Genomic DNA, 19,379 nt, shown 5'->3' on the forward strand with positions numbered 1-19,379 from the left:
TTCAAGTTCAGCCATTTATTTGCTAAGTGACATTAGGAAAACTACAACATTTCTCTATGTCTACTGTCCTATGTATAAATTGAGAAATACACACACACACACACACACACACACACACCCCATAAGGATGTTATAAGAATTAAAACAGATAAGCATGCAAAAAACTTTGTGTGTTTTCAACCAGAGAACCAGAAAAAAAACTGAGTGTGTAGCATATGTTAAGTGCTTCATGTAGTTGAAATAATACTAGTTGCTCTTACAGAGCAAAGTCCCAAAGTCTCAGAAGCTTTACACAAGAGAAATTCATTTCTCATTCATGAGAAGGCTGATCAGAGGTTGAAGATGGGAAAGGATAATGCTCTGCTCCATGTGTTCATTAAAGGTTCAAGGATAAAGGAGATTCTTCTACCTTCTTCAAAAAGTGGCTTCTGAGGCCACCTTAGATGTTGACATCTAGCTGTCAGATGGAAGAAGAAAGAGAATGTAAGATCTGGTGAGAGGCTTCTAAGGATTAGTCCCAGATATAGTATAAATCAATTCCATTTCCACTCCACTAGCCAGTGGGCCTTTCTAGATGCAAAGGGACCTAAGAAATGTACTACCTGGCTGGGCAGCTGCTATCCAGCAACACTATTACACTATGGAAGGAAAAGTACAAATGGTTGATGGACAACTAGCGTATTTACCATGGTGCTCAATAAGTGTTAGCTTTTATAACTTATTATCACAATAGCTAAGACTGACTTTTTTTCCCTTGATCCAGAAACTAAAAAATATCCATCTCATGAAGACACTTATACCAGGTCAGATTGTTGTTGGGTATCCATCCTCCTATGGCCCTACACCTCCACACATCATGATCTTTGGACCCCAAATTTCAATTATTGAACTTAATTCTCCATTGTTAAGAGTTTAATGATCAAAGTAAATTCTTTTAGGCCACTTCAGAATCAATCAGTTATCTTCCTTGGGAAGGCGAGAAATGGTGATAATAGAAGCCTATAGTGATAACAGAAAGGAAGGGCAGGAGAATGATTTGACACTGAGACAAGCTTTTGATGACAGGTGATTTAGGGCAGGCCAAGTGTTTTCTTTTGGGAGAAAGATGTTTTCCCTACTGACATTAAAATTAAAACTGTTGAAGGAGATTAGCATCTCCTGCTTGAGTGGAACAGATGTAGATATTTATTTGATTTAGGGGAACAAACATTATTCTTATGATCCAAGTCTATTATTAACTATTCTTAGGGAAAAAAACTCTACCCACACGTGCATTATTAACCTGCGATTTGTGGGATCTAGTAGATCCATGCATGGTCTTCAAGGGTTCTATGCATCTCCTGAGGCTGTATGCAAACGTGTGTGTGTGTGTGTGTGTGTGTGTGTGTATGTGCACGCGCACACGCATATATATATATATATAAGGTTGGTGGACACATACAAATCCGTTAATGGTCACCACTTTCATATAAGCTGTTGAAACCACTGTCTAAACCACTGTCAGTCACGTTCCAGCCAGAGTTCAGTATATATTCCACAATGTGCCATAGTATGAAGGATAGGCTTCATTGGGAAAAAGGAAATTTACAAGGCAGCATCAGGATAAAAGGAAGCCATAAGATTTCCATCCTCCCATTATCCCATAGAGAGACATACTGAGATTTGAACAATCTGTTGAACATGCAGCATGAGTTTGTGTTCCCCTAAAGCAGTGGTTCTCAACCAGGAGTGAATTGCCCCTCAAAGACATTTGGCAGTTTTTTGAAACGGTCTTGAATTTTACAACTTGGGGGTGGAGTGCTGTTAGCAGCTGGTGGGTAGAGGCCAGAGATGCTACTAAATGTTCTACAGTGGTCAGATCAGCCCCCCATGACAAAGAATTATCACATTCAAAATGTCAGTGCTTAGATTAAGAAATCTTGCACTAGAGGGACTTCCCAACATGACAATCTCTCTCCACATGGGTTCAGAATTTCAAAAGTTCTGCTCTGTTCCCTTGTATCCAGTTCTACAGCAGTGTAGGCATATTGCCTTTTCCTGGTTTTATTCTCCTCAAAAGCAGAGCCTGAGGCAAGGCTCTCATGACACAGCATGCATATAGATTGTTTAATTTGGAAAGTGATCCAAAGGAACAGAAAAGGGGGTACTAGGAAGAGTGAAACAGGGAGGATGAAAAGCCAATTTAAAGGGCACATTAGTAAACTGTCAATACTGCAGACGACTGGAGCTCAATCCTTCTGGAGATCCCCCTGAGCACCATGTAGAATGTTCCTCAGAATTCTCTGCCCTAGGGACCAATACTTATCTTCTGACTGCCATCTCCCAGTGGTCAAGGATTTTCCCATGTGAGTTAACTCTCTTTGGGTTTGTGCATACCCTCAGAACACAGAGGCTGCGGGAAGTCTTGGATCAGATAACTAGTGTAGCTAGGGTAAGGTGGTGTTACTTTCTACCTGCAATATAGCTGGCTGCCACCACAGAAAGTTAGGAAGGCCAAGAGGATATGAGGCAAGGCATTAGATATATACAACACACTCAGTCTAGCATTTTATTTTGTAGTAGAGGATCCTGCATTAAACCCTCCCTACTGCCCACCATTCAGATTTACAGTTGAAAACCAGCAATCAAGCTTTTGGGAGTTTTTCTGGCCAAGAGTGAGGTGCTAGCCTGGAGACAGCCTGATTCTCTCTTCCGGTAACGTTCCATAGCTATCTGTACTGAAGTTTTTCCCAAGCAGCTACTAGGTGATACATTCAAGGTGCCCTAGCTGCCCAGATAGCATCCTGGGATGGGGCCTTTCCGTCCTCTGTCTTTTGGGTTCAGGGCTTCCTGACTCTTGAGGAAGACGGTGGACTGCTTCAGTCACCTGCTGCCACCCTTCAGCATCTAGCATTCTGCTGTCACAGAGAGCCACCACTCAAGGACTTCCAAATGAGCAGCTACCCCAAGTCTTAGTAATCTTTTTTTTTAACTGTTCAATTGTTGTTTGTACATACTAGGTGTATATATTTATGGGTTATATGGGATATTTTGATACAGGCATACAATATGCAGTAATCACATTAGAGTAAAAGGGGCATCCACCAGCTCAAGTATTTGTCCTTTGTGTTACAAACAATGCAATTATACTCTTAGTTATTTTTAGGTGTACACTTACATTCTTAATGACTATAGTCACCCTGTTGTGTTATCAAATACTAGATCTTATTTTTTCCTTATAACTATTTTTTTGTATCCATTAACCATCCCCACTTCCTCCCCACCCCTCTTCACACTATCCTTTTCAGCCTCTGGTAACCGTCATTCTACTCTCTATCTCCAGGAGTTCAATTGTTTTGATTTTTAGTACCCACAAATAAGTGAGAACATGCAGTTTGTCTTTCTGTGCCTGGCTTATTTCACTTAACATAATGACCTACAGTTCCATCCATGTTGTTGCAAATGACAGGAGCTCATTCTCTGGTGATTCAGGGTATCACCACCTCTCCAGATGCCTTGTCTTCACTCTCAGGAGAGTTATCTCCTGCTTCCAGGATGGCCTACTAGATCCTTGCCGACTGGACAGTAGGGATTCTCCTCACCTGATGTGTCAGGTGGATCCATTTGTGGTTATCACCTCCTTTGTTAAAGAACTTAAAACAAGTTCCACAATGTCACACTATATAGAAAAAGTAGAAACTTACAAGGCCAGGGTCATAAGAGAAGCAAGGGCATAAATGTCTCACCTTCCCATTAGACACACAGACAGGCATCCCAGGGCCAAGGCATGTATTTGCATCTAGAAAAAAAGACTCCCTTGTTCACTCTTAATCTTACAGAAAATATGAGCGAAAATGTCCACAAACACACTCCTAGGCACCAAGCTATCTGGATATGGGTCCCATCTGTTTGCAGGAGTTGCCTGAGACCACCAAGTCATCTGCATCTGGGGCCCATGGGTCTATGAGAAGCTAAGCTTGGGGTACAGATACTCCCACTGGGAGAAATGGCACTGACTTGGCTGAATCAAGTATTATATTTAGTAATGTAATATTCTGTTGAAGATTCTCTCTCTCTCTCTCTCTCCCCTTACTCTCCTCCGATTTCTGAGAAATATAATGACTTATTTTATATAATATACCACCTACTTCCACATTTATGTAAATTGTGCTACTGAGAAACATTAAGTTGCTTTTTATTTAGTTGCCATTTAGTTATCATCATTATTTAAGGACTGTTATAGCCAATTTGCTTTTTAACAAATGAGATGACATGATTAGATTTATATCTCTAAAAATAATTTTATGAACAAGAATAGAGATTTGATTAGCAAGTAAAGATTGGGCACCCAGACACTCCTGCTGGGAGAAAGTAGGGGCCCCAGTCCAGCTAGCTGATTAACCAGGACACCCAGAGTGAGCTGCCTGGGTCACTGTTGTACAGCCTAGATCCTTGCATCCCAGAACCCTGCAAAATACTAATGTTTCAGCAATATCTTGGTGGACTGTTTCAGTGGGCACTTTTAACTTTTCTGCTAGGAATGCCCTGATGCTCATGTACACCATTCACTTCTTACAACATTCTCTTTGCTCTGCACACATACAGTAGCTAAAACCCTCAGCTACATACACTGATTACCGAAAGAAATGTAACTCTAAGTAGACAGATTTACTAGGCAACTAGCCATATGACCATCTAGTCTCGTAAAAAATAATTATAAATCAAAATAAATAAATGAGATTCGCCATCACTGCATCAAAATTCCAACAAGGTAGATGTACTTGATTGCTAAAATACAACCTAGAGGAATCAGAAGGGGCTAATGCTGACTGTTGATGTTGAGCTGGAAAACAATGGGAATACACTGACAAGCAAAACATTGCCTCTATCCGGATTCTCTCTCTGGCCACCACTGCATCCATTAATTTTCTGCCTGGATGACAGCAGGCCTCCTAATGTTTGCCTTGCCATTTTTATTTTTCCCAATCAGCTGCAGCAGTCCCCTTGCAAAAGAAAGTAAAAACAAGTGCCTGGCAAAGAAAACACAAACAAAGTTTCCTTGGTCTAGATAGACATATGCCATCATCAGCTCTGACAGCAGCCTTAGAAAAGGAGCAGCCAAAATGTTTTCCTTCCACTCCTAAAAGAGAGAGAGAGAGAAAGAAAAAAAGAAAGAATAAAATTACAGTGTATATTCGGGAGGTTTTCCCCAAATGAAGGAGGTAGTAAAAAATAACACCATTGTGTTTCAACACAATTGATTTTCAGTGTGTTTATAGCACAGACCAAATAAACATGAAGGACTGCAGGTAAACAAAACTGAAAATGTCATTTGGTACTGAGGGATGCTGCACCCGAACAGCACAGGGAGAGAATCAGTAATCACGTTTTCTTTCAGCCTGTGCTTAACAAATCAGATAGAAGCACAGGGCTCTCTAGGTATAATGGCGTGCTAAAAATAACCTCCTCGCTTCCTTATGTAACCCGGAGGCAATCTCATTCAGTTTCTAAATTTAGAGCCCTCAGCAAAGGCCAGTCTGGTGGGGAGGTGGTTTGTGGTGCCAGTTAGCAGAATGACTCATAGGGCTCAGCTAATAAAAATTAAATTTATCTCTCTCTGGAATATATGAAGGGATACGGGTATAGGAAGCATTTGTAGGAGCTTCAAATGAGATAAAGTAAGCTTTGTTATTGCAATCAAGGAGGGAGAGGATGAAAGGGGACCATTAGGATTTCAATTATCTTGTAATAGAAACAAAAATCATATTATGTTTATCTGGTAATCTTATAAGGAGGAATTTTGAAAGCATCTACAAAGCCACAGCTTGCAGACTGTTTCTATGTGTGGGTCAGCAACTGGATTCACGGTGACAATTTCTGAAGCAAAAATGAGATTTACCGACTTTGAAGTTTTCCATTAAACAGACATATGATTTCCTTCTGGGACCCATTCTGCTATACATCTCCTCTATCAGTTCTAACATCAGATTTACAAACAGAACACACACACATGCACACATATATTACACAATCGTTTCTCCCTCATAACTTGCTAGGATGGTTAAACAAGAAAATCAGCTTTGTTTCTAGTCTCTAATCACAAATTATTATTTACCTTGGTAAAGTTTCCATGTATCCAGCATGCACACCACCAGAAAATTCTAACGGCCAGACCGTTTTGCAGTAATGTTCCACAATAATAAATGCTCACAACAGTTTTCAATATCCTGAGGTATCCTTTGAATTATGATAGAAAGATAGTTTTCTGGTTTGAAGGAAATATTATTAGGGTTCTTTGAAAATTATTTATCTGTGGTTGGAGAAGAGGAACTTTCCATGGGCTTCAGAGACTGAAAACCTGGATTTCAGTCCAGATTCATTGGCAGTTTATTTCAGGACAACTCATTTCAACATTCTGAACCTCAAAATCCTTCCCTGTAAAATGGGGCTAATAATATCTTAGCAAGTGCTGTAAGCATACAATGAAATAGTATATGCAAGAGTACTTTGGAAATTATAAATCCTGTAACCTTGATTAGTTTTGTTTTTTATATCTAAAGACTAGGTAGAATATGAAAATTATCACTGTAATTCTTTTTTTCAAGTAGTCAAATATATTAGGCAAAACTTTATCACAACAAAGACCCTGAGCAGTCCTGCATTTTTCAAAAGTATGCTTGTTTTTAAGACTGTTCCAGTATCATTAGCATACATATAAACCACTACGGATTCAATACTGAGAAATTCTAGACTAGATAATCACATTTTCTCCTTCCAACATTATTTTCTATAGATTATAAATAAAATATATTGGTATACCAGAGGAATATGTACAATAACCATTTTTTTATTTTCTAGAAAATGAAGTCCCAGTTTCAAAATTTTTCATTTAAAAGGCGTGTTAACCAATTATAACACTTTGTAGATATTCAATGGCTGACTCATTCAAATATACTCTGATAAAAGAGAGCAAATTCTTAGATGGTGTATACTAAAATATATATATTTGCAACCACATCGGACTGCTCAGATTTATTTCTTATTTATCCGAAGCCCATCAAGGAGATAGACTTTCCAACACTATCTCCTACATCTTTGCTACTTCTTTCTTTGTACGTGTATGTGTTAAGAACATTTAACATGAGATCTAACCTCTTAGCAACATTTTTAAGTGCATGATGGCGTATTGTTAACTATAGGCACAATGTTGTAAAGCAGATCTCCAGAACTTATTCATCTTGTATAACTGAGACTTTATATACATTGAACAGCAACTCTCCATTTTCCTTCCCCATCCCTCGTTTTAAGCATTCTGTGCTCTGAGTCTATGAGTTGGACTATTTTAGAAACCTCATATGAGTGGAATTGAGAAATGTATTTTTTGTATTTGATTTATATATTTGCACAGAAACAAAATTGGATATATATCCACAATGGAAGAAAGCATTAATCAACTTCATAACTTGCACTTTTATTCATACATCTATTCCCAAAGCTAATTATTTATTCAAATATGAGCATCTTCCCTGAGTAGAGCCTGTAAGGAAATGAGATGCTGGAAAAGAGGGAAATATGATCATAATAGCTAACACTTATATCGCCCTTACGTTATGCTAAGTGTCATTCTGCACCGTTTTAAGTACTTTACAGTATTGATGCATTTAATTCTCCTAACAACCTTCTGAGTAGGTACTATTATTGTCTTCATTTTGTAGATGGGGAAACTGAGGTGCTGAAAGGTTAAAAATAACTTTCCCCAGGTTTCTTAGTGTCTGAGTGGCAGATGAGCAACAAACTCGGAGTCTAGCCTCCAATTCTATGTGCTTAACCACAATGCTACATGACCTGGACCCTGAATCTGCTTTCTCTTCACGTTAAGGATGCAGCCTGCTGACCCTGAGTTCGATTCAAGATCCAGGAAGGGCTCGGATACTTGTCACTGTTTCCTGTTAAGGGTACACTTGTTTGTGGAAATTCTTCCTGGATGGTCACATTAGCCAATTATAAAAGCCTCAGGCACAGCACAAAAGGAAGTACTCCAAGGCTAGCAGGACCAAATGTGTCTGAGGATCAGAGGTATCAAAGGCTGCTTTGCTGTGGTTCCCTGCATCTGCTGTTCTCTACCTGCAGCTCCCTCTCTTCCATGAAGTTTCCAATCCTCAATTAAATAAATCAGGAATTTGCAGTCTGGTGAGTGTGGGTGCTCTCACCATTCCATAACTAATGAAGAACACTCATCACAATAAAGCCAGTATGCACTTTGCAAGTATGTCTCTACCTCCACAACATTTGAAATTTATAAGGAAGAGTCAGTGTGACTAAAATGCTAAATAAAATAAAAACCAAAAAAACTAGATAACAAAACTAATCAGGGGGCCCAGTTCCGTCTTGTCACTGTCATTAATTAACTAGGGCATGGAACTTGATTGGATCATTTAACCTGAAAACTCCTGTGTCATCATCTGCAAACCATGCAAAGCCTTTTATATAAAATTCTACAGATCTAAATATAGACTTGACTTGAATGAACAACGACACTTAGAAGTAGAGTTATAGACATACGAACAAGTATGGAGGTTTTCTTTTTCTTTGTTCAACAAAATAGTAAGCCTAATCATTGCCCAAGAAATCCCAAAAAAGTCTTGGGCCCTCGACGCAAATGAGGTTCTAAAACACGAACAGAAAGTTCATGACATTCCTACTTTCAAGTGTGTCTGCCAGTGCAACAAAGAACATCTGCAAAGCATTAGCCTGCCTTGGTATACAGTACTCTGTCAGCCCTACCCTCTAAATTTCCAATCGGAACCATAGAAGCCCCATTTAGTGAACCAGATATAGAGGGCTTGGTGAGCATTAATGCTTGAGAGATAGAGAAATGCAATGGAGAGCCAACTACTGATGCACTGGAAAGAAATGGGTTGTGGTCTCTAAATTCAGAGTAAATAATCTATGAGGGACATACTGGAAAAGAAAAAGCACACACAGAGAATATGGTCACAGTTCTCTGGTGTGCACTTACCTATTTAGGTAATTCAGAAACAGAACATAGTCACTAAATTATAAGGATGCAAAGTTCTGAACAACCAAAATAAATGATGTCAGGTTCATGCACAAAGCTGATACACTTTACTCATAGAAGGGGCCTCCTTAAGAGTTCATGTATTCTAACTTTACCTGCTGTTCCAACAAACTTAGTTGCCTCATTGCCATATTTTAAAAAAAGAAGATTAACAGCTGTAAGTCTGAAATGGCATGGGGGTGGAGATAATTGGCAGAAGCAGGCACACTGACTAGGGGACTAGACAGAGAGAGAAAACACACAGAAGCTTAAAAAGAGAAACCCAAGTATAATAGTGTTCAAAAGATACAGTAGTGGCGGGCCATTTAGAGAAGCAAAGCCCCTGGATTACATCAGTAGGGCCTGAAGACTTAGCACAAACATCGTTGCATGATCCATAATGATCCTAAATCATCCAAAACATTTAGACCACATTCAGAATTCTGGGATGAAGGAATAAAAGAAGATGAAAATACATTATTAAAGAGTCCCATCAAGTAGTTAAAATAAATAAAATCTTGACATGCATACATTTTTTTTCTCTGAACGGAATTCTTTTTAATTGAACCAAACCGTTTTTTTATAATGCCATATGTTTATTGGTGATCGTCTTGAGTAATCCTTGCAATGCACTATACTAAAACCTTGAAGCAATGGCATGCAAGTTAAGACATTAGGAGAAAATACAAAAATGGGGTTTAGGGTTTACTCTCCAGGCAAGGTTAATGGAGAGGCTGAATATGCTGAAGAAGGTCACCAATGATGAGACAGGAAAGGAAAGAGCATCTGCAGTTGGAATGACATTATCATTTTAGATACAAAAACCCTGAAGTGATGCTAACATTATCTAAGCTCTGATAATCGAAATTCTTATCAGATGTGAAGAGATACTATCTTTGAAATTTTAATCCCTGATGCTGTTTGCTTATGATATCTTCAGATTGCAACACCAACACCTCAGATTTCAAGGAATGCAGTAATCTTCTACAAAATCCAGTTCCACTGTGTTTCAGTGCCATGGAATCCCATGTAAGGTGCTTGCTGTTATACAAGCACCTTTCAAGGTAAATGAGCAAATGACACAGCTGGAAGATTTTCGGGGGTGTGGAGCCTGGCTGGACAAATCGTCGCATTTCAAGCTGGCCATGAAACCCTAAGCAATATGGTGCTTGTTTTGTGCCACCAGGGCCAGGAAGCTCAACAAATCCTGATATATATTCACATTTAGCTGAGTCCACAGCATAAATGCTTTTTCTTTCCTCCTAGAAGTGCAGAATATTGATTCAATTGCTATCCCTGGGAAGACAGACAGAATTAAGATTTCATCTATTTGCCTTTGTATGGAAATCTGTTTGCCTTTGTATAGAAATGTTTCCTATCCAATGGGACATGGAGGAATGACCTACATGGGCAGGCACTGGTATGTTTTTCTTTCTTTCTCAGTATTTTCCCTATATATGTGCGTGTATGTACACGAGAGCTTCCCCCTCAACTACGTTGAACTGGAAGAAGTTGGAATAAGATGACAGAAAATCCCCTTACAGAAATCCCAACTGTCAAACAGCATCTCTTACTGAGTCATTTACTCCTCTAACTGCCTAGAAAATGGCCTCTTCCAGTGAACTAAATGGCATCTCAAGTTGCTTGAGATACCTAATGCACCTCCTCCTACCAGGCAATCTGTTCTCTTTTCACATGTAGCATTAGACCTATTATCCTTAATTCCACACCCACACAGGCTGTTACCTAGGCAACAGCATCCCCCGATCACACTGGTCAAACCAAAAATTTTATCCATCTTTATGAATCAAATGGGTGGCTAATAAAATAAAATAGACCCAAATTTACTTTCGAAACGGTTATAAAAAGAAATTTGTAAAAATTGCCAGAACCTCAGTGGTCAAAAGGAAGGTTAGCGTGTGCAGGGAGGTGTTTAGTTGGTTGTCAAAACAGGAGAAGGTGCCTTCAGGCCACCTTAGTTTGGCCCAATTTAAGTAACAACTAAGGAGGTACTGATAGTGCATTGGGGGATTTTTTTTCCCTGCTCCTTAGAGGAAAAATCAAAATGTATGTTGTGTCAGGCTGGGATCTCCCATAAGCAGACACTGAGTCAAGGATTTGGATACCAATAGTTTATCTTAGAAGTGACCCCAGGAAGCATTCTAAGGAGGTGGATGTGAGTGAAACAGAAAAGGGGGATAAAACAGCAATGCAGTAATAAGCTGGTTACTTTTGTGGGCAATTGTTCACTGGAGACCATCTAAAAATAATGTGGAACACACCTCAGAATTGTCTGACAGCAAGGAAGCTGAGGCACTGATCCACCTATTCCTTTCCCTGGTAGGTTGAAAATGGTTCCCATGCATTAACCCCCAGGTACTTGCAGCCTGCCCTGCAGTGCAGAGCACTGCCCTGCAGCCTGCTCTGCACTTACAGAGGCTGAGGAAACACCTGCTGCCAGAGAACACCTCCACCTCTGTCACAGAGACACGGAAACCCAGTGGTAGATACCAGAACTGTCTGCAGTAACCTCCACAGCCTCTACTGCAGTATTGAAAACAACTGGAAACATAATGAAATTCCAAACCAATTTCAAAAGCTGATCAATAAAATTTGCACGAGTTTCAAATATGTAGCCAAAATACCATAATTTGAAATGAGGCAGAAAAATGAAAGTCCAAATATTAATCAGGATCAGTATTAATCACACCATCATGATTTTTCTGACAACACACCTTAGAAAGAAGGTGGCCTCAGAAGGTGATGTGATAAGGGCATAGCACATTTGAGGTCCTCACACCACACAGAAAAGAACTGGTGTGCTGAAAAGGAATCAAGAAAGCCAAAAAGCTCCCTCTTATCAAATGCATATGTAAGAAAGCCAGAAGCGTCCACTTTGCTCCCTTGGGATCAGCTCCGACATCTGTATGTTTGATGGTTGCCCAAAATGTCAAGGAGAAAGCCAGCATGTCATGGGTTGGGAAGACATGGAAACCAAGGCATTGTGGGACCTTGCCTCTAACCAGAGGACATGGTGGCATCAAAGCATCTCGAGGAGTAATGAAAGAGTCCAGCAGCCATGTCTGACCTAGCACGTCAGTTAACAACTATCCACTCACCCACCTTACCCCCTTGCATGATTGGTCGAGACATTCAAGGGCCCTTGGACAATGAGGTGAGGAGAAGGGAGAAGAACACCCATATATCCAGCCAGAAGGAGTCCTGGAGAGCAGCATGCAGGTCAAGTGAAGCTGAGACTGACAAAGGAGAGGCCAGGCGTAGAAACTGTAAAGAGCACAGTGATTGAGAGTGCAGGCTTTGAAGTGAGACACATCACCAAGTGTTCTGACTTCTCTGGGCCTCGTTTTCTTTATCTGTAAAATGAAGCTATATTAGTCAGTTCTTACATTGCTATAAATAAATAGGTAAGACTGGGTAATTTATAAAGAAAAGAGGTTTAATTGGCTTATCGTTCTGCAGGCTATACGGGAAGCATGATGCTGTCGTCTGCTTGGCTTCAGGGAAGCCTCAGGAAACCTACAGTCATAGCAGAAGGCAAAGGGAGAGCACTCACGTCATATGGCCAGGGGCCAGAAAGGGGGAGGTACCACACACTTTTAAACAACCAGATCTCAGCAAAACCCACTCACTATTGTGAGGGCAGTACCAAGGGGATGGTGCTAAACCATTCGTGAGAAATCTGCCCCCATGATCAAATTACCTCCCACTAGGCCCCACCTCCAACACTGAAGATTACATTTGGGTGGGGACAGATATTGAAACTGTATCAGGGGATAATACTAATACCGACCCCAGAATGGTTGTTAGTTAAATGAGATGATGTCCATAATGTATTTAATACAATGCCTGGCATACTCACTAAAAGGTAGCTTTTGACGGTCATGGGGGAGTGAAGGGCTTGATTGGGTTTGCAGACGGAGGCTGTGGAGAGCAAGATGTTTAAAGGTCAGGTTGGGAAACAACATCCTAGAGGGAGGGGAAGAGGTGGAATCAGGAATCAAAAGCAATCTAGTCCCTAGGGAATTCTGTTTAAAACGTTCTAATAATGATGCATCCTGTCATGTTACAATTAGTTGTTTATGGGTCTAAATTTCCCTCTACTCTCTGAACTCCTTCATGAACCTATACTTGCTGAGCTCAACCTATGTACCAAGCACTGTACATAGGCACTAAATTAGTGAACTAAACAAAGTACTCTGGCTTCACAGGGCTTACACTAGAGTGTAGGGAGACAGGCATAAAGACACAAACAAAAATAAACAGGAAGAGTCGTCTTGAGAACTATGGGTAATAATTAAGCAGAAAGAAAGAGGACGAGGCACTAGCGTGGAGGGTGAGGAAGATCTGGAAACACTTTGCTGGTAAAGTGATGCAGAGACCCCATGAATGTGAAAAAAGGGGCCCTGTAGTTGTTCTGAAAGTAGCATTCCAGGCAACAGCATCCCTGAAGAGTGTTGGGGAAGAGTGTGGAGCCAGCGGGGCTGCAGTGGAGAGAGTCAGTGGGGAGCTGCCAGAGCTGGAGCTGGGGAGGCAGAAGGAGTATAAGGTCATGTAAGGCAGAGGGTCTCAAACCCCAGTACAGTATAGAATCACCTGGGGAACTGACAAAGCCTGAATTCCATGCTACAGCACAAGCAAGTTTAAACAGAATCTGGGATCCAAACATGGAAATTTTTTTAAAGAGCTCCATATAATGGATGTACATGAGTGCCACTGACCTAGGTCTTTGAAGTCCATTTTAAGGACTCCAGCTTTTACTCTGAGACAGGAAGCCATTGAGGGTTTTGAACAGAGAAGAAACATGATTTGTATTTTCAAAGGCTCACTCTAACTGCCGTGTATAAAAATGGACTAGAGGAGAGAGAGAAGAGTGGCACAGCAAGACCAGTTAGGAGACAAAACACCATAGTATTGATTTTCTGTATCCACAGTGCCTACCACAATTGCAGACATAAAATTAATATCCCCAAACATTCCCTCTGCCTGAAACCTTGTCCTCTGGATCTATGAATGGTTCATCACCATAGTTCCTTCAGAGGGTTGTCAGATAAAATTCAGGACATCCAGTGAAATTCAAATTTCAGATAAATAATAATTTTTCAGTATTGCATGAGATATTTTTATACTAAAAATTACTGATTATCTGGTATTCAAATTTAACTGGACTTTTTATATTTGTTTTTTATTTTAAGTGGATCCCATCATTTTATTTGCTAAATCTGGCTGCCTAACCTTCAAGGCTTACTCAGAGGGGACTCCCCCTGGCTATCAAATACAGAAATAAAGCACTCTCCCCCAGGATTCTCTATCTCCTTTATTCGACTTCATTTATTTTCAATGCTTTGATTTTTGCCTTAGATGATATACATTGATTTGTTTCTCAGTTGTCTTCCCTATTAGACTTTGAGCTACAGGAGAACAGGAATTCTGTTATATTCACTGTGATATCCACAGAACCTAGACCTATGCCTTGCATATATATGCTCAACAAATATTCATGCAAGGAAGGAAGGAAGAGAGGGAAGGAAGAAGAGGGCAAGCATGGGAGGGAAGGAGGAAATTGATAAGTATGGAAGAAAAGAAGAAAAAAATGAATGACACAACAGATAGGTTTTCTGGAGGAGAAATGGGAGTTTAGAAAACTCAATTCCGATGTTTTGTCCTCAGTGTATAGGAATTGAGGTTCTCTGCTAAGGCTGTAGGACTCAGGATTGGGCAGAAATTTCAATGAGAGAGACAAATGTTCAGAAAGGTCACAGTGGGGAAATGGGAAAGTGAATAAACAGTGGAAAAACAAAGAATTGTCAGAGTAAGGAGAATCTACATGAGGTTGACAAGCATCATTTGTAAGGAGGCTCATCTACGTAGGCTTGCGATTGTCTCCAATGGGGCTTAGCAGGCTAGGCTTTGGACAAAATACACATAAAGGCAGTTTGGGCAGAGTTGATGTTTGAGACAGTCAAATGATCAAGGAACCCAGATAATTGATTTTTAATTTAAGATAGCCTCAGATTCAGGCTAGGTTAGGAGGTGAGAAGATCTTGGAGGAAGTTGCCAGACTTATATCTGAGGAAGGGGCTGAGAACCAAATTTTGGTGTAAGAGGGTGTATTAGTCTGTTCTCATACTGCTATAAAAACATACCTGAGACTGGGTAATTTGTAAAGGGAAAAGATTTAATTGACTCACAGCTCCTCATGGCGTGGGAGGTCTCAGGAAACTTATAATCATGGCAGAAGGAAAAGCAGGCATGTCTTACATGACAGCAGGTGGGAGAGAGAGAGAGAGAGAGAAAGAGAGGGAGCACGTGAAGGCACAAGAGCCCCTTATAAAACCATAGTATCTTGTGAAAAGTCACTTACTACCATGAGAGCACCATGGAGGAAACTGCCCCCATGATTCAATCATCTCCCTCCCACGACACGTGGGGATTACAATTCTAGATGAGAAGAGGAGGAGGAGCCCCTTATAACACCATCAGATTTCATGAGAACTCACTCATTATCAGGAGAACACCATAGGGGAAACCACCCCCATGATCCAATCACCTACGTCCTTCCACAGGTGAGGATTACAATTTGAAATGATATTTGTGTGGGGGATACAGAGCCACACCATATGAGGGATGTGTAAGTGAAGATATTGTGGTCAGAGAGGAAAATTTGAGAGTCTGAATCATTGAAAGGGGTAAGATGATATCAGAGTAGTTAATTGCTCACCCTCTGAAGCCAGACTGTCAGAGGTTGAATCCCAACCCTGCCACTTATTAGCTATGTAACTCTGGGCAACTTAGTTTCTATGCCTCAGTTCCCTCATCTTGCAAATGGAGTTGATAATCATACTTACATAAAAAATTGTGCTGTGGTAATAAAATGAGTTAATGTATGTAAAGCACTTAGAATAGCTCACAGTGAGTAGTTTGTGTTAGCTATTATAATCATTTGTATTAGTTGTTACCATTTAGTAGAAATGAAAGTGATTGTGACATAGGAAGCCCACACTGAGACAAATCAATCAAACATGCCAGATTGGTTTAATCATAAGAAAAAGGCAAAAAAATAACTCTAAGGAAAAGCAAAGATGGGAAAAGTAAAAATAAATATACAGAAAACAATCTTGAAAATGACATTAACACCAGAATTGATTAATTCAAGACTTAGTTTTTGGAAAATAAGTGAATCTATTTTTAAAGATAAATAAAATTGAAAATAATGCAGGGCACAAAGTAGCAGATACTCATGTTTTAATAATTATAATCACAGATGAGCTACTGGAGAACAGGGCTTTTATCTTTTTTATCTTTGCATTTGTTGTGTATTTGCTAGTGTGTCATCAAATATTTGTTTGATAAATGAATAAATAAATAAATGAAAGAAAAATTTACATCCTCCACCATTTATCTTCTATGGTCTTGTTTTGTTTTTTAATTTGCATGTTTTTCCAAATATAAAGGAGTAACTTGCAGCAGACCAAATTTTTGTTAAGAAACATGTAAAAAATGGATGACACCAAAAACAGAAGGAAAGAGAATAGACATGAAGAAAGATGGAAGGAAGGAGAAAAAAGGATGAAGGAAGGAGGGAGGGAGGGAGGAAAAGAAGGAACAAAGGAAGGAAGGAAGACTGGCCTGTTTGGAAGCATCAGAATGCTGCTAAGACAAGCAGAATATTAAAAAAAAGGAGAACACTAAAAAGACAAAAGAGCAGAAAAGTGAACAGCATTCTGCATCTGCTTTTTCCTGAGGGCAATAGGCAATTCTACCCATGGGGTGATAGGCTAAGAATACTAGCTTTACCCAGAGAGAGGACTGCCACTAAAAGGCAGAGAAACAATGAGAGCTTTGAGAGTCTAGGATCCCATTGAGAAAGGACAAAGAGATCCGAGTCTTGCACTTTACCACTTTTCTCCTCAAAACATTTTCTGAATTCTGAAGCTGCATAAGACAGGAGGCTAAGAAGCTAAGGCTGGTCATAAAGCCTATAAACAGCAGAGGGTTGTGTTTAGCAGACTTTCTACACTGAAGACACTGAGTTTGGAACTGGCCACAGTAGAGGACCCTCACAGAATAACCCAGGTTCTCAGTTGGAACCCTTGGGGATCTATACCCTAGAAGCATAAAGCAAACAATAGGTGGACAGATGCTTAAGAAAATACAACTCAACCTTGAGTCAGCTTCCTGGCTTAAATTAAGGTAATCATCTCCCCCCATGTGCCTAGAAGAAGAAAAGACAAAAGCCCTCTGAACAAAAATGGCATTATCCAAACCCTCTAAAACTTTCTATACATAATATCTGACATTTAACCAAATACTACCAGACATTTAAAGAGCCCCCAAACAAGAGCAAAATGGATAATATTCATAGGCCCCCCCACAGATTATCCAAATTTTAGAGTTAGCAACAAAAAGTTTGAAATACCTAAGATTAATATGTTCAAGAAAATAGCAGAAAAGAGAGAGAATAGATTAAAAGATGGAAAATATTATCAGAGAAATGGCATCTATAAAAAGAAAGCAAATGGAAAATCTAGAACTAAAAAATAATCTTTGAAATTAAAAACTAAACAGATGTGTTTAATAAGAGATATGACATAGCAAATAAAGTGGATTCATGAATTGGAGGACAGGTCAATAGAAGGTATACAGACTGAAGTGCAGAGAAAAGAGAAGAATGGAAGATACTAAATATAAGGAACATAAGACATATGCGAAGCAAGTAAAATATTTAAACCACATGTAATTAAAGTCACAGTAAAGGAAAGATAGAATTGAGCAGAAGCAGTATTTGAAGAGAGAATGTCTGATAATTTTCCCAATAGATGAAAAGCAACAACCCACAAGTACAAGCAGCTTAGTATACTCCAAGAAAGATGCAGACAATGAAAACCAAAGCTAAGTACATAATGGTAAAACTTGTAAAATCAAAGACAAAGAGAAAGTCTTAAAATCAGAGGTTAAAAGATACATGAAGGTAAAATATTAATACCTATAGCTGACTCTTCTAAAGAAGTATTAGCCACATAAATGTCTTCTTTTGAAAAGTGTCTGTTCATATCCTTTGCCCACTTTTTGATGGGGTTGTTTGTTTTTTTCTTGTAAATTGTTTTAGTTCTTTATAGATTGTGGATATTAGCCCTTAGTCAGATAGGTAGATTGCAAAAATTTTTTCCCAGCAAACCACCATGACATGTGTATACCTATGTGACAATCCTGCAAGATCTGCATATGTACCCCAGAACTTAAAGTATAATAAAAAACGGAAGTGTTAGAACTCAGAAGGCAATAGAATGACACTTTAAAAAAAGTTTTTATTATACTTTAAGTTCTGGGATACATGTGCAAAACATGCAGGTTTGTTACATAGGTATACACGTGCTATGGTGGTTTGCTGTACCCATCAACCCGTCGTCTACATTAGGTATTTCTCCTAATGCTATCCCTCCCCAACCCCCACCCCCACAGGCCCTGGTGTGTGATGTTCCCCTCCCTGTGGGAATGACAATTTAAAGTGCTGAAAGAAAGCAACTGCCAATCTAGAATTCTACATGCAGTAAAATCGTCTTCAAAATTCTAGGTGAAATGAAAATGTCTTCTGGCAAAAACTGAAAGAATTCATCACCAGCAGGCCTGCAATACAAGAAACACTGAAATAGTTTTTCTGGAAAGATCGAAATAATTCAGAGAGAAACATGGAAATACAAGACAGAATGAACAACAACAAATAGGTATGTTGCTAAATGAGCATTGAATATATAAAAGAAATATTTTGTGGGGTTTAAAATATATGTCTAATTAGATTTCATGGCAAAATATTACAAAAGGAAGAAAATAAAGTTCAACTCTTCTAAGATCCTAGCATTGTCAGAAAAGTGGAAAAGGTAAAAGCTTGTATTAAATGAATACATTAAGAAAGTGTGCCGTAATCTGTAGGATAAGCGTTAAGTGACTAGTAAAAGGCTGTTAAACTAACAAGCTAATGGAGGGGAAAAGTTGAATAATAAAAAGCATTGATTAACCAAAGGAAGGCAAGACAAGGAATCACAATATAGGTAGATCAATTAGAAAACATAGTAATGTGGATCAAATGTATCAGTAATTACATTAAATTTAATTGGTCTTAGTAGATTGAAAAATCAAATCCCAAGTATATCCTTCCTGTGGAGTCCTGATAAGTAAGCAACAACTAGAAAGGGGCCCCGAGTGGAGAAGAACAATGAACAATTGTTCTGAAGGATGTCTAATCACAAACAACGTGAGGGCCCAATAACTTCCACAGGCACAAAGACCTTGTTCCCTATGAAACTTCCCTCCTGCCCCTGCCTCT

At 39.4% G+C, this 19,379-nt stretch overlaps 1 long non-coding RNA gene across 2 annotated transcripts in view; it reads left to right on the forward strand.

Moving 5' to 3' along the window:
- The window catches only part of LOC105734572 (uncharacterized), an 885,080-nt gene that overhangs the window by 770,359 nt on the left and 95,342 nt on the right, over nt 1-19,379 (forward strand). For both annotated transcript variants that reach the window (XR_010338163.1, XR_010338164.1), the window contains exon 6: nt 18,630-18,780. This is a non-coding gene — a long non-coding RNA (uncharacterized LOC105734572). The remainder of the gene's footprint in view (nt 1-18,629; nt 18,781-19,379) is intronic.

The sequence above is a fragment of the Aotus nancymaae genome, unplaced genomic scaffold (genome assembly GCF_030222135.1).
Source record: "Aotus nancymaae isolate 86718 unplaced genomic scaffold, 86718_ANA_hifiasm-v0.15.2.pri h1tg000058l, whole genome shotgun sequence".
NCBI classification, from domain to species: domain Eukaryota; kingdom Metazoa; phylum Chordata; class Mammalia; order Primates; family Aotidae; genus Aotus; species Aotus nancymaae.